The sequence below is a fragment of the Coregonus lavaretus genome (genome assembly GCF_964263955.1).
Source record: "Coregonus lavaretus genome assembly, chromosome: 35".
Taxonomy (NCBI): Eukaryota; Metazoa; Chordata; class Actinopteri; order Salmoniformes; family Salmonidae; genus Coregonus; species Coregonus lavaretus.
The window spans coordinates 10,576,486-10,591,996 of NC_140022.1; the positions used below are offsets into that span (position 1 = coordinate 10,576,486).

Here is a 15,511-nt window from a genome sequence, read left to right on the forward strand (position 1 = left end):
TGATGTACAGATATGAGAATTGTTTTATTAAAATCCAGGTGACAAAATTATATTGTGAAAACAGATACGCTCAGATATACAGTGCTGCTTGAAAGTATGTGAGACCTTTTTTCCGTTTTTACCATGAAATCTTATTTTAATCAGAACCAGTCTTTTTGATCTGACATAACAGGTTTATATTTACCAATACCATATGTTGGTGTAGAGGAAATCATGCGTGTAGTAGAAAAACAAAATTAAAAAGTAATTATTGCAGGTGCAAAAATAAGTGAACCCTAGGTTGCATTGGTTAAATCAAGTAGGTAAGTAGAATCAGGTGGGTAAATAATTAGCTACCAAATGAACGAATCAAAGGAGAGATCATTAGGAAAGAGTTTGGGCGGGACTCTGATAAATAGAGATAAGAAACCTGGTCAATTTGGTGTTCCCCATCCAGGTGAATGCAAAGCACACCATGCCGAGAAGAAAGGAGATCGCAGAGGACATCAGGATGAGGGTAGTGAGAGCACATCAGTCTGGGGAAGGCTATAACATAATCAGTCCACTGTGAGGCAAATAATTTACAAATGGAGAGCATTTAACATGACAGCAACTCGGCCTAGAAGTGGACGCCCTTCCAAAATATCCCCAAGAGCCACAAGAACAATAATAAATCAGGTAAAAGCCAACCCAAACATAACATCTAGAGATTTGCAGACCTCCCTTGCTGCATCTCAGGTAACTGTGCATGCTTCAACAATCAGAAGAACACTGAATCGAAATGTCATTCATGGGAGGGTTGCTAGGAAAAAGCCTCTGCTGTCAAAAAAGAACTAAACTGCCCATCTTAACTTTGCCAGAGACCACCTGGACAAACCTGAAGGTTTCTGGAAGTCCAGTCTCTGGACCGTTGAGTCCAAAATTGACCTTTTTGGTCACAATCAACACCGCTATGTTTGGTGAAAACCCAACGCTGCCTACCACCAAAATAACCTTATCCCAACAGTCAAGCATGGTGGTGGGAATGTCAAGATCTGGGGCTGCTTTTTCTCCTCTGGACCTGGATGACTTCACATCATTAAGGGAACCATGAATTCTGAGGTATACCAGGAGATTCTTGAACAGAATGTCAGGCCATCAGTCAAGGAGATAAAGCTGGGACGAAAATGGGTCTTCCAACAAGACAACGACCCAAAGCATTCAAGCAAATCTACCAAAGAATGGCTCAGGAGAAAGAAGATTTGTGTTTTGGATTGGGCAAGTCAAAGTCCTGACCTAAATCCAATCGAGATGCTGTGACATGACCTGAAGCGGGCAGTTCATGCCAGAAACCCCTCAAACCTCACTCAATTGGCTGAATTCTGTAAGGAGGAGTGTGCAAAAATCACTCAAAACAGATGTCAGACTGATTTTACTGGCTATAGGAGACGTTTAGTCGAAGTTACCGCTGCTAATGGAGGTGCCACAAGCTATTGACTGAAGGGGTTCACATATTTTTGGACACATCGAATCTGAGTTTCTGTTAAATAAACAATGAAAATATCATTTCTTTTTTGTTTGTCATTTACTTGAATGTCTTTATTACGAATTGGGGTTTAGATAAGGATTTTAAGTTTATTTTAATATTTTATAGCAAAAATAATGACAGCCCTGTAGGGTTCACATATTTTCAAGCAGCACTGTATACCAGAGGGAAATTTGAAGGAATATTAAGGTATTAAAACAAATACACATGCACCATTGTTGTTAGTAATACAACATCTCAGTACTGCAGAGCACTCTCTTTACAAGGCAGATGAGGATGAGCTCTACCTCAGGCCTGGTTCCTCTCAACCAACACTCTCTCCCTACACTAGACTTTGCCTAGTGTGGGGGTTGGCATAAATTACTCTGATTAAAATAACTATAACAATAACAACCTGTACAAATACCTTGATATAAGTCAAGTGAAGGCTTGAAGAATTAGTAAATTCTGAAATGATATAAGACATTCACAAGCTGCGATTTAAAACAGAAAGTGGAGTGGGTTGGCATAAAGCGCTCTGGGGAAAATACCTGAAAAGGTATCATACAACCACAAAGTGATTGATACTATGGCTTCAAACAACAAAAACAACCTGCACAAATTGATGGAGATTTGTAAAGACGAGGTATGAATAGTGAGAAAGGGTAAGAATCTCTTGTTTTTGTCAATCATCAAATGTTCTGAGATACAAATATTGCCCTCAAATGTCTGAAGTACTGTAAGTTCATAAAGCACACGGCTCATCACATTATACAGTGAGCTCCAAAATTGTTGGGACAGTCACACGTGTTTTGGTTGTTTTGGCTTTGTACTCCAGCACTTTGGATTTTAAATGACACAATGACTATGAGGTTAAAGTGCAGACTGACTGTCAGCTTTAATTTGAGGGTATTCTCATTCATATCGGGTTAAAGCTGACAGTCTGCACTTTAACCTTATAGTCATTATCTAATTTCAAATCCAAAGTGCTGGAGTACAGAGCCAAAATAACAAAAGATGTCTCTGTGCCAATACTTTGTAGCTCACTGTACTTCATCTGATTGAATGCAAGTTACTATGTGCAATATTTGCCTATTTTCCATTTTAAATGTATAGTACATTAAAAACATCTCCAACAGTTTCTCTCTTCTTGGTCGTTTGTCTCAATGTAACAGACATGGAGGCATGTACTGAGAGCCTTCAAACCCCATTTTTGTGGTCCTCAGTTCCCCACCAGGAAGACCACCAGCTGGAAGGAAGCAATAGAGATCAGAGATCATCAGACAAAACATTACTAATGACTAGGACCAGGAGTTTTTCCCTGGTCAGGTCACATGGTCTGGAAAAACTCTTGGTCTTATGTTATAAATACAGCAGCTTTGTTTACAAATTGCAGGTCAGATTTCTCTCAGGTAGCCTAGACTCTAGAGTATGTTATGACATCATGGCTGGGTTTGTTTTGTTGACGCGACAAAACAAAACATACAAAGTAAACAAAATGACGAAACTGACACTGAGTCTGGCTTTAAGAATGCCAACACCAATCTCACCTCTTCAATGTTTGACTTTCATGGCATCCAAATTAAAAGAAAAATCCCACATGTTGATCACACACATAATAACAATGTAATAACAATGTGAGCACTTCCAAATGCTTTCTTAATAAATCTTGTGGTTAGTGTCTTTCTCAGACTCAGACTTACCATCCTAAAACACTGGATTCTTTACAGTCTGTCTTTCTACTCCATCAACGGTGTGGTTTCTGGCAAGAAAACACACAACAGAAGAGTTGGACTTAATCATACATACACATGCAGGTAAGCACGCACGCGCACACACATCCCTGGTCTCCCTTCACACCCTCACAAGCTACAACAATCAAACAGTACAGGGATTCCCTAGTTTGTCTATTCTGGACCACAAACTTGCTCTACCAATCCTCAAGGTAAACAACAACATAGTAGATGGCAGAATTCCAGGTGAATGCCACTGTGTCTTACCCTCAGGCTTTGACTCATCTTTAGGACTGTTGGATCCACTGGGTTCATCTGCTAATGAGAACAGAAGGACAAACTTGTTCTAATGAGATCATTTCTAGTAACCCTCTAGATCACGTGTCAAACTCATTCCATGGAGGGCCGAGTGTCTGCGGGTTTTCACTCCTCCCTTGTACTTGATTGATGAATTAAGGTCACTAATTAGTAAAGAACTCCCCTCACCTGGTTGTCTAGGTCTTAATTGAAAGGAAAAAAATAAAACCCTCAGACACTGAGCCCTTCATGGAATGAGTTTGACACCCTGGTTCTAGATGAACCCTCTATCCTTATAATACACAGTATAATGTTACAGGAATCAAATCATCCGGACAAATATGGGTTGAGTGTAATGTAACTGCCAGAGCACTCTGTTACCGGGTAAACTATCTGCTTAAGTTTCATACACACCTCCCTTCTCCTGCCCCTTTTCAGCTTTGTCTGCGTCGTCTTCCCCTGTTTTGGGGTTGGCCGTTTGAGGAACCTTAACCCCTGCAGAATCACACGTAGAAGGAAAACATTAACTACAGCCTCTCTCCTACTGCATCAAACACTGCTTAAAGCTACGATATGTAACTTTTTGGGCGACCCAGCCAAATTCACATAGAAATGTGAGTTATAGATTTTTCATTCCCGTTAAAAGCAAGTCTAAGAACCGGTAGATCTGTTCTATTTCTATGCTTCCCATTTTGGTTTTGTACACCAGCTTCAAACAGCTGAATATACAATATTTTGGGTTATGGAAAAATATATTTCACAGCGGTTTAGATGGTACAATGATTCTCTACACAATGACTGCTTGTTTTTTCACATAAACTGAAATTAGGTAAACTATTAGAATTTTATCAACCGGTAAACTTAGTGATTTCTGTATAGTACATCTTTAAAGAAGTTACTTCTGCTTTTTACAGTCTGAAATTAACTGGATGACTTGCCTTGTTCTGGCTGGACTACATCACTGCCTTTAGTTGAGGAGAAGAGAAGAGAGAAAAGTTGAGCTTAACATTCTCATACACAGACCACATTAGTATTTGTTGTGTTCACTTCTGGATGACAATGAAAAGGATGCTAAGTGGCAGAATTCCAGGTGAATGCCACTGTGCCTTACCCTCAGGCTCTGACTTCACTTTAGGACTACCGGATCTGCTGGCTTCAGCTCCTAAGGAGAACAGAAGGACACACTTTTTCTAATTAGATCATTTCTAGTAACCCTCTAGATCACGTGTCACACTCATTCCATGGAGGGCCGAGTGTCTGCGGGTTTTCACTCCTCCCTTGTACTTGATTGATGAATTAAGGTCACTAATAGTAAAGAACTCCCCTCACCTGGTTGTCTAGGTTTTAATTAAAAGGAAAAACCAAAAACCCTCGGACACTAAGCCCTTCATGGAATGAGTTTGACACCCCTGTTCTAGATGAACCCTCTATCCTTATAATACACAGTATAATGTATTTAGCATTTAAGAATCTGTCAGTTACAGGAATCAAATCATCAGGACAAATATGGTTGGAGTTCACTGTAACTGCCAGAGCACTCTGTTACCGGGTCAACTATCTGCTTAAGTTTCATACACACCTCCCTTCCCCTGCCCCTTTCCAGCTTTGTCTGCGTCGTCTTCCCCTGTTTTGGGGTTGGCCGTTTGTGGAAACTTAACCCCTGCAGAATCACACATAGAAGGAAAACATTAACTACAGCCTCTCTCCTACTGCATCAAACACTTCTAAAAGCTACGATATGTAACTTTTTGGGCGACCCTGACAAATTCACATAGAAATGTGAGTTATAGATCTTTCATTCCCGTTGTAAGCAAGTCTAAGAAGTGGTAAATCTGTTCTATTTCTATGCTTCCTGTTCAGCTTCAAACAGCTGAATATACAATATTTTTGGTTATGGAAAAATATATTTCACAGCGGTTTAGATGGTACAATGATTCTCTACACAATGACTGCTTGTTTTTTCACATAAACTGAAATTAGGTAAACTATTAGAATTTTATCAACCGGGAAACTTAGTGATTTCTGTATAGTACATCTTTAAAGAAGTTACTTCTGCTTTTTACAGTCTGAAATTAACTGGATGACTTGCCTTGTTCTGGCTGGACTACATCACTGCCTTTAGTTGAGGAGAAGAGAAGAGAGAAAAGTTGAGCTTAACATTCTCATACACAGACCACATTAGTATTTGTTGTGTTCACTTCTGGATGACAATGAAAAGGATGCTAAGTGGCAGAATTCCAGGTGAATGCCACTGTGCCTTACCCTCAGGCTCTGACTTCACTTTAGGACTACCGGATCTGCTGGCTTCAGCTCCTAAGGAGAACAGAAGGACACACTTTTTCTAATTAGATCATTTCTAGTAACCCTCTAGATCACGTGTCACACTCATTCCATGGAGGGCCGAGTGTCTGCGGGTTTTCACTCCTCCCTTGTACTTGATTGATGAATTAAGGTCACTAATAGTAAAGAACTCCCCTCACCTGGTTGTCTAGGTTTTAATTGAAATGAAAAACCAAAAACCCTCGGACACTAAGCCCTTCATGGAATGAGTTTGACACCCCTGTTCTAGATGAACCCTCTATCCTTATAATACACAGTATAATGTATTTAGCATTTAAGAATCTGTCAGTTACAGGAATCAAATCATCAGGACAAATATGGTTGGAGTTCACTGTAACTGCCAGAGCACTCTGTTACCGGGTAAACTATCCGCTTAAGTTTCATACACACCTCCCTTCTCCTGCCCCTTTTCAGCTTTTTCTGCGTCGTCTTCCCCTGTTTTGGGGTTGGCCGTTTGTGGAACCTTAACCCCTGCAGAATCACACGTAGAAGGAAAACATTAACTACAGCCTCTCTCCTACTGCATCAAACACTGCTTAAAGCTACGATATGTAACTTTTTGGGCGACCCAGCCAAATTCACATAGAAATGTGAGTTATAGATCTTTCATTCCCGTTGTAAGCAAGTCTAAGAAGTGGTAAATCTGTTCTATTTCTATGCTTCCTGTTTCAGTTTTGTACACCAGCTTCAAACAGCTGAATATACAATATTTTTGGTTATGGAAAATATATTTCACAGCGGTTTAGATGGTACAATGATTCTCTACACAATGACTGATGGTTTTTTCACATAAACTGAAATTAGGTAAACTATTAGAATTTTATCAACCGGGAAACTTAGTGATTTCTGTATAATACATCTTTAAAGAAGTTACTTCTGCTTTATACAGTCTTAAATTAACTGGATGACTTGCCTTGTTTTGGCTGGACTCCATCACTGCCTTTAGCTGAGGAGAAGAGAGAAAAGTTGAGCTTAACATTCTCATACACAGACCACATTAGTATTTGTTGTGTTCACTTCTGGATGACAATGAAAAGGATGCTAAGTGGCAGAATTCCAGGTGAATGCCACTGTGTCTTCTTACCCTCAGGCCTTGACTCATATTTAGGACTACTGGATCTGCTGACTTCTGATGTTAAGGAGAACAGAAGGACAAACTTTCTCTAATCTGATCATTTGAAAGAAACACTCCTATGCTTATAATACACAGTATATTATATTTAACCTTTAAGAATCAGTCGGTTACAGCAGTGTTTTCCCTAGGACTTTTTCAGCAGTGGTAGACGGGGGGCATTGCTACTAGTGTTAGCGCAATGACATGCTACACTACATGACCAAAGGTATCTAGACACCTGCTTGTCAAACATTTCATTCCAAAATCATGGGCATTAATATGGAGTTGGTCCCGCCTTTGCTGCTATAACAGCCTCCACTGTTCTGGGAAGGCTTTCCACTAGATGTTGGAACATTGCTGCAGGGACTTGCTTCCATTCAGCCACAAGAGCATTAGTGAGGTCGGCACTGATGTTGGGCGATTAGGCCTGGCTCGTGATGTGGAAAATTATCACTATACTTATTAAAAATCAAAGTTCTTCCAGAGTTTTTGTAGAATCAAGATAGACTTTATTACATAGAGTAACGGAAGCCGAGCTGGTCTGCAGAGCACCTCCCGTCTACATCTCAGCTCTCCCTTTATATAGTCATATTCACATACATCTTAGCTTAAAGCCCCTCCCTCTTGGGTTCCCCCACCACCATCCTCAGTTTCCCCCTCTCTACCGCTCCGCCCACTTCCTTAGTCTATGATAGCGGCTAAATTGGACTTTTATTCAGTTTAGAATCAATAGTAGTATAATCAATCACGCCCTTGTCATGCAAAAACAATCATGTTCAGTTTAAACTCTGTTCAACCCCGGCTCACCCTGGCTTGACCTGAAGATTGATTGTTGGACATGACAGGTCCACACTCAATCTTTCAAACATACCCAAACCCACTCCTCTCTTCCCTCCCGTCATGCTGTAATTACTCATGATTAGTCTAAACTCTGTTCAACTCTGGCTCCACTCTCTCTACTTTGTTTGAGGAGAGAGTCAAAAGGCAACAGTCTGGTTTCAGTCTCCAATAAGGTAAGACAGCCATGGATTAGGTAAGAGCAAAGAATTCGACCCAAGGTCAGATCCACACTTCACACACACACAAACCCAGTGAAAGGAACCAATCATGTTCCCGCCCAGCATCAGAGAGCACCCATGTCTAATTCTGACTCCATGTTCGTCATGTTTGTGATAAACAGAGTTAATCTCATAGTTTACTAAAAAATCTTCTTAACTCGCAGTCGGCGTTCCAATTCATCCCAAAGGTGTTCAATGGGGTTGAGGTCAGGGCTCTGTGCAGGCCTGTCAAGTTCTTCCACACCGACCTCAACAAACCATTTCTGCATGGACCTCGCTTTGTGCACGGGGGCATTGTCATGCTGAAACATGAAAGGGCCTTCCCCAAACTGTTTCCACAAAGGTGGAAGCACAGAATCGTCTAGAATATCATTGTATGCTGTTCACTGGAACTAAGGGGCCTAGCCCGAACCATAAAAAAAACTTGCCCCAGACCATTATTCCTCCTGCACCAAACTTTACAGTTGGCACTATGCATTGGGGCAGGTTGCGTTCTCCTGGCATTCGCCAAACCCCGATTTGTCCGTCAGACTGCCAGATGGTGAAGCGTGATTCGTCACTCCAGAGAACGCGTTTCCACAGCTCCAGAGTCCAATGGCGGTGAACTTTACACCACTCCAGCTGACACTTGGCAATGTGCATGCTGATCTTAGGCTTGTGTGCAGCTGCTCGGCCATGGAAACCCATTTCATGAAGCTCCCAAAGAACAGTTCTTGTGCTGACGTTGCTTCCAGAGGCAGTTTGGAACTCGGTAGTGAGTGTTGCAACCGAGGACAGACTATTTTTACACGCTACGCGCTTCAGCACTCGCCGGTCCCGTTCTGTGAGCTTGTGTGGCCTACCACTTCGTGGCTGAGCCGTTATTGCTCCTAGACGTTTCCACTTCACAATAACAGCACTTAGTTGACCGGGACAGCTCTAGCCAGGCAGAAATTTGACGAACTGACTTGTTGGAAAGGTGGCATCCTATGACGGTGCCACGTTGAAATTCACTGAGCTCTTCAGTAAGGCCATTCTACTGCCAATATTTGTCTATGGAGATTGCATGGCTGTGTCCTCGATTGTATACACCTGTCAGCAATGGGTGTGGCTGAAATAGCTTAATCCACTAATTTGAAGGGGTGTCCACATACGTTTCTATATATAGTGTAGCTGTTCCCATAGACTTCAGGTTATTGAGCCAATGACTATCCATTTAAAAGCATCTTGGCAAAAATATATACATAAAAAAAATACATCAACAATTCAGCAGCGGTGAATCAAGGCACCAAATCATCAGGACAAATATGGTTTGAGTGTACTGTAACTGCCAGAGCACTCTGTTACCGGGTAAACTATCCGCTTAAGTTTCATACACACCTCCATTCCCCTGCCCCTTTCCATCTTTGTCTGCATCGTCTTCCCCTGTTTTGGGGTTGGCCGTTTGTGGAACCGTAACCCCTGCAGAATCACACGTAGAAGGAAAACATTAACTACAGCCTCTCTCCTACTGCATCAAACACTTCTAAAAGCTACGATATGTAACTTTTTGGGCGACCCTTACAAATTCACATAGAAATGTGAGTTATTGATCTTTCATTCCCATTGTAAGCAAGTCTAAGAAGCGGTAAATCTGTTCTATTTCTATGCTTCCCATTTCGGTTTTGTACATCAGCTTCAAACAGCTGAATATACAACATTTTTGGTTATGGAAACATATATTTCACAGCGGTTTAGATGGTACAATGATTCTCTACACAATGACTGCTTGTTTCTTCACATAAACTGAAATTAGGCAAACTATTAGAATTTTATCAACCAGGAAACTTAGTGATTTCTTTATAGTACATCTTTAAAGAAGTTACTTCTGCTTTATACAGTCTGAAATTAACTGTATGACTTGCCTTGTTCTGACTGGACTACATCAGTAGTCCAGTCAAAGTTGAGTTTAACATTCTCATACACAGACCACATTAGTATTTGTTGTGTTCACTTCTGGATGACAATGAAAAGGATGCTAAGTGGCAGAATTCCAGGTGAATGCCACTGTGTCTTCTTACCCTCAGGCCTTGACTCATATTTAGGACTACTGGATCTGCTGACTTCTGATGTTAAGGAGAACAGAAGGACAAACTTTCTCTAATCTGATCATTTGAAAGAAAACCTCCAATACTTATAATACACAGTATAATGTATAGTACCAGTCAAAAGTTTGGACACACCTACTCATTCAAGGGTTTTTCTTTATTTTTACTATTTTCTACATTGTAGAATAATAGTGAAGACATCAAAGCTATGAAATAACACACATGGAATCATGTAGTAACCAAAAAACTGCTAAATAAATAAAAAGTTATTCTATATTTGAGATTCTTCAAATTAGCCACCCTTTGCCTTGATGACAGTTTGCACACTCTTGGCATATGACTTCTCACAATTTTCTCAAAGCATTTCATTACTAAGGATGTCAAGGCGACAGGACGGTAGTCATTCAGCACAGCGCGATTAGATGCTTTAGGAATGGGAATAATTATTTAGTTTTTCCACAATACTGGAACTGGTAGAGCGAGGATTGGAAAATGTCTGTAAAAACACCAGTCAATGGTTCAGCACAGTGCTTTAACACGTCCAGTTATTTTGTCTAGGCCTGGGCTTTTGTGTGCGTTACATCCCCTGAACAACTTTACAACATCAGCCTGTTTAATAACAACCCTCTCAAACATTTGTAATGATGCTTCCATGTGTTTTACCTCTGACACAAAGTCGTCAGATTCAAATCGTGAGAAGAAAACATTCAGTTCATTAGCCATGTTCTGGCCCTCATGTCTCCCAAGGTCAGCATTGGTTAGCCATGTTCTGGCCCTCATGTCTCCCAAGGTCAGCATTGGTTTTTACCCTGCCTATGTGGGAGGCACTAGCCATGGATTTAATCCCTTGCCAGGCCACCCTTGAGTTTCCTGAGGAGAGGGTCCTCTCCACCCTTTGCATGTATGTTTTACCTCCGACACAAATCTTGAGAAGAAAACATTGAGTTCATTAGCCATGTTCTGGCCCTCGTGCCACCCTGAAGCTCCTCGACCCGTTTCAGTTTGCCTATCAGTCTAGCAGAGGAGTTGATGATGCCATTCTTACTCTCCTCAACATGGTCTATAGATATCTAGAGGGCGCCAAATCCCATGTCACGGTTCTGTTGACTTTTCTTCTGCCTTCAAAACAATCCAGCCTTACATTCTGGCACAGAGACTCATAAGGGACTTCTCCTTAGATGGGGGGATGGTTTTGTGGCTGTTGGACTTCCTGAGCCAGAGGTCACAGCGGGTCAAAGTAGGTCCCCACGTGTCGGACATATGCACCACCAACACAGGCTCTCCTCAGGGATGTGTTTTGTCCCCACTCTTGTACACTAATAGTTGTACTAGTTCCCATCCTGACAGACACCTCGTTAAGTTCGATGACACTGCTTTGATCAGCCTGTTGCAAGTTATCACTTTTGCCTTATGGCAAGGTGCTCCATCATGCTGGAAAAGGCATTGGTCGTCACCAAACTGTTCTTGGATGGTTGGGAGAAGTTGCTCTCTGAGGATGTGTTGGTACCATTCTTTATTCATGGCTGTGTTCTTAGGCAAAATTGTGAGTGAGCCTACTCCCTTGGCTGGGAAGCAACCTCACACATGAATGGTCTCAGGATGCTTTACTGTTCGCATGACACAGGACTGATGATAGCGCTCACCTTGTCTTCTCCGGACAAGCTTTTTTCCGGATGCCCCAAACAATCGGAAATGGGATTCATCAGAAAAAATGACTTTACCCCAGTCCTCAGCAGTCCAATCCCTGTACCTTTTGCAGAATATCAGTCTGTCCCTGATGTTTTTACTGGAGAGAAGTGGCTTCCTCGATGCCCTTCTTGACACCAGGCCATCCTCCAAAAGTATTCGCCTCACTGTGCGTGCAGATGCACTCACACCTGCCTGCTGCCATTCCTGAGCAAGCTCTGCACTGGTGGTGCCCCGATCCCGCAGCTGAATCAACTTTAAGAGATGGTCCTGGCGCTTGCTAGACATTCTTGGGCGCCCTGAAGCCTTCTTCACAACAATTGAACCTCTCTCCTTGAAGTTCTTGATGATCCGATAAATGGTTGATTTAGGTGCAATCTTACTAGCAGCAATATCCTTGCCTGTGAAGCCCTTTTTGTGCAAAGCAATGATGACGGCACGTGTTTCCTTGCAGGCAACCATGGTTAACAGAGGAAGAACAATGATTTCAAGCACCACCCTCCTTTTAACGTTTCCAGTCTGTTATTCTAACTCAATCAGCATGACAGAGTGATCTCCAGCCTTGTCCTCGTCAACGAGAGAATCACTGACATGATGTCAGCTGGTCCTTTTGTGGCAGGGCTGAAATGCAGTGGAAATGTTATTTGGGGATTAAGTTCATTTTCATGGCAAAGAGGGACTTTGCAATTAATTGCAATTCATCTGATCACTCTTCATAATATTCTGGAGTATATGCAAATTGCCATCATAAAAACTGAGGCAGCAGACTTTATGAACATTTATATTTGTGTCATTCTCAAAACTTTTGACCACGACTGTATACAAAACAAAAATTATGCTTGTGAGGCACTGCATAACCTGCTGTTTCATACACGACCACGCGCACACATACACACGGATACATACACACAGATATATGAACACACACACGCATACAGAAACACATCCTGATAACAGATAGTTTATATGTCTTGTCAAGCAGTTCGCTGTTGAACTCCACAGATTAAACTCCAGTCTGTTTTTGTCAATCCACTGATTCTCAGCTCAGTCTGCCACCTTGTTCTTCCTATGCTTCCATAAGATGCTTGTGATGGGGCCAGGCACTGTGGACTTGTCTGGTTTCAACATGAACTCACCTCCCACTTTAAGCAGACATTTCATAAATGTATCAGAGTATCAATGTATCCAGGGTAACACATCATGGTTAGGGTATAAATATGTAGTCCTAACCCTATATATAAACACAACATTTAAAGTGTTGGCTGCATGTTTCATGAGCTGAAATAAAAGATCCCAGAAATGTTCCATTTGCACAAAAAGCTTATTTCTCTCAAATATTGTGAACAAATTCGTATACATCCCTGTTAGTGAGCATTTCTCATTTGCCAAGATAATCCATCCACCTGACAGGTGTGGCATATTAAGAAGCTGATTAAACAGCATGATCATTACACAGGTGCACCTTGTGTGGGGACAAAAAAAGTCCACTCTAAAATGTGCAGTTGTGTCACACAACACAATGCCACAGATGTTAAGTTTTGAGGGAGCGTACAATTGGAATGTCCACCAGAGCTGTTGTCAAATACTTTAATGTTCATTTCTCTACCATAAGTCGCCTCCAATGTCGTTTTAGAGAATTTGGCAGTATTTGTATTTATTAGGGATCACTACGTCCAACCGGCCACACAACCGCAGACCACGTGGCTGGGCCTGGCTCCCTAGTGGGTGGGCCTGGCTCCCAATTGGGTGGGCCTATGCCCTCCCAGGCCCATCCAAGGCTGCGCCCCTACCCAGTCATATGAAATGCATAGATTAGGGCCTACTGAATTTATTTCAATTGAATGATTTCCTTATTTGAACTGTAACTCAGTAAAATCGTTGAAATTGTTGCATGTTGCATTTACATTTTTGTTCAGTATATTTAGCTTTTAAGAATCAGTCAGTTATAGGAATCAAATCCTCCGGGACAAATATGGTTTGAGTGTACTGTAACTGCCAGTGCACTCTGTTACCAGGTAAACTATGCGCTTAAGTTTCATACAAACCTCCATTCTCCTGCCCCTTTCCAGCATTGTCTGCATCCTCTTCCCCTGTTATGTTGATGTCCGTTAGCGGAACCGTAACCTCTGCAGAATCACACAGAAGGAAAACATCAACTACAGCCTCTCTCCTACTGCATCAAATGCTACTTAAAGAAGTTACTTCTGCTTTACAATCTTAACTGGATGACTTGCCTTGTTCTGGCTGGACTCCAGCACTGCCTTTAGTTGAGGAGAAGAGAAGAGAGAAAAGTGGAGCTTAACATTCTCATACACAGACCACATTAGTATTTGTTGTGTTCACTTCTAGATGACCATGAAAAGGATGCTAAGTGGCAGAATTCCAGGGGAATGCCACTGTGTCTTACCATCAAGTGTCATTGACTTAAACAGAGACTTCCTACTTAAAGTAATTAAAAACAGAATTCAAATAAAATAGCAATCAATCTATGTTCTCGTGATATTCTGAGATATGCAGATGAGCATCTATCCTACTTCTGCTTCATGACGTCTTAAATGAGCTGGATGACTTGCCTGTGGTTTGGTTGTTTCCATCACTGGGTTTAGCTGAAGAAGAGAGAATAGATCAGTTTAGCATTCTCAAACATCTTTGTTGTGACAATATTTAATGATGATGATGGAACTATTTGATTTGTAACATACAGTAGATCAGGGATAGGCAACCCTGTTCCTGGAGTGCGAGGCTCTGTTGCATCCCACAGTGTGTGTGAAGTTTGGTGTGACGTTCTTTTATGTTTTTAATTTGTACACTTTGTTTGTAAACCATCTGTCAACGATGGCTTTACAGTGGTGGGGTGTTAGACTGATCTTGTTGATCGTGTACCCGCTACAGATGGACTAAATGATGAAAACACTGCTGGCAGCGGAATCCAATACAGCAGAGAGTTCCTACTACAATGCAACTCAAACACGAACGCCATCGATATCCCAATGGCCCATCTAATCCCTGATTGTCTGCGAGTGGATTACGAACCCAAATGCAAACTTCGAAAACGCAGGGGAATCAGACAAAGACTTAAAAATTAAAGACCAAACTTCCCTTACCCACCACCTTGCTGATCAATGCCCAGTCACTGAGGGGGAAAGTGGATGAGCTGTCAGAGAATCTGTGCTTCCAACACGAATACTGGGAGGCCTGTTTGCTGGCGTTTACTGAGACTTGGCTGGATGACAGAGTCCCGGACAGGGAAGTGGAGCCGGCCCGTGATCTGACTGTCACAGGGAAACATCACTGTGGCCTGCTTGTCAGGGACCAGTGGTGTAAATCGATCCTGGTAAGACAGATACTCTGTACCCCCAACATTGAACTGCTTTCTGTGTCACTGCGACCCTACTATCTGCCCCGTGAGTTCCCCCAATTGTTTGTTACCGTTGTGTACATTCAACCAAAAGCTAATATAACAAAAGCATCAGAGATGATTTATAATCTGTCACAGAAACTGGAATCCATCTCCCCCGACGCACCCACATTTATTTTAGGAGATTTTAACAACTGTACTTTGCACAAGATCCTGCGCATGTACCAGCAGTATGTGAAATGTCACACTAAGAAAAATAAGACTCTTGATTTGTGCTATGGGACAATACCAAATGATTTGTCTGCCACCACTAGACCTCCCCTGGGGACATCAGACCACAATGTTGTCTACCTCTGGCCAACCTACTGTCGGCTCC

At 41.9% G+C, this 15,511-nt stretch overlaps 1 protein-coding gene and 1 long non-coding RNA gene across 2 annotated transcripts in view; both read right to left on the bottom strand.

Moving 5' to 3' along the window:
- The window catches only part of LOC311109868 (uncharacterized protein), a 309,567-nt gene that overhangs the window by 222,692 nt on the left and 71,364 nt on the right, over positions 1-15,511 (bottom strand). The window lies entirely within an intron of this gene.
- On the bottom strand, positions 3,221-5,162 carry LOC311109873. Its single transcript, XR_014610649.1, has 3 exons — positions 5,093-5,162; positions 3,484-3,534; positions 3,221-3,245 (listed from the first exon to the last, which is right to left on the bottom strand). It is a non-coding gene; the product is annotated as an uncharacterized lncRNA (long non-coding RNA).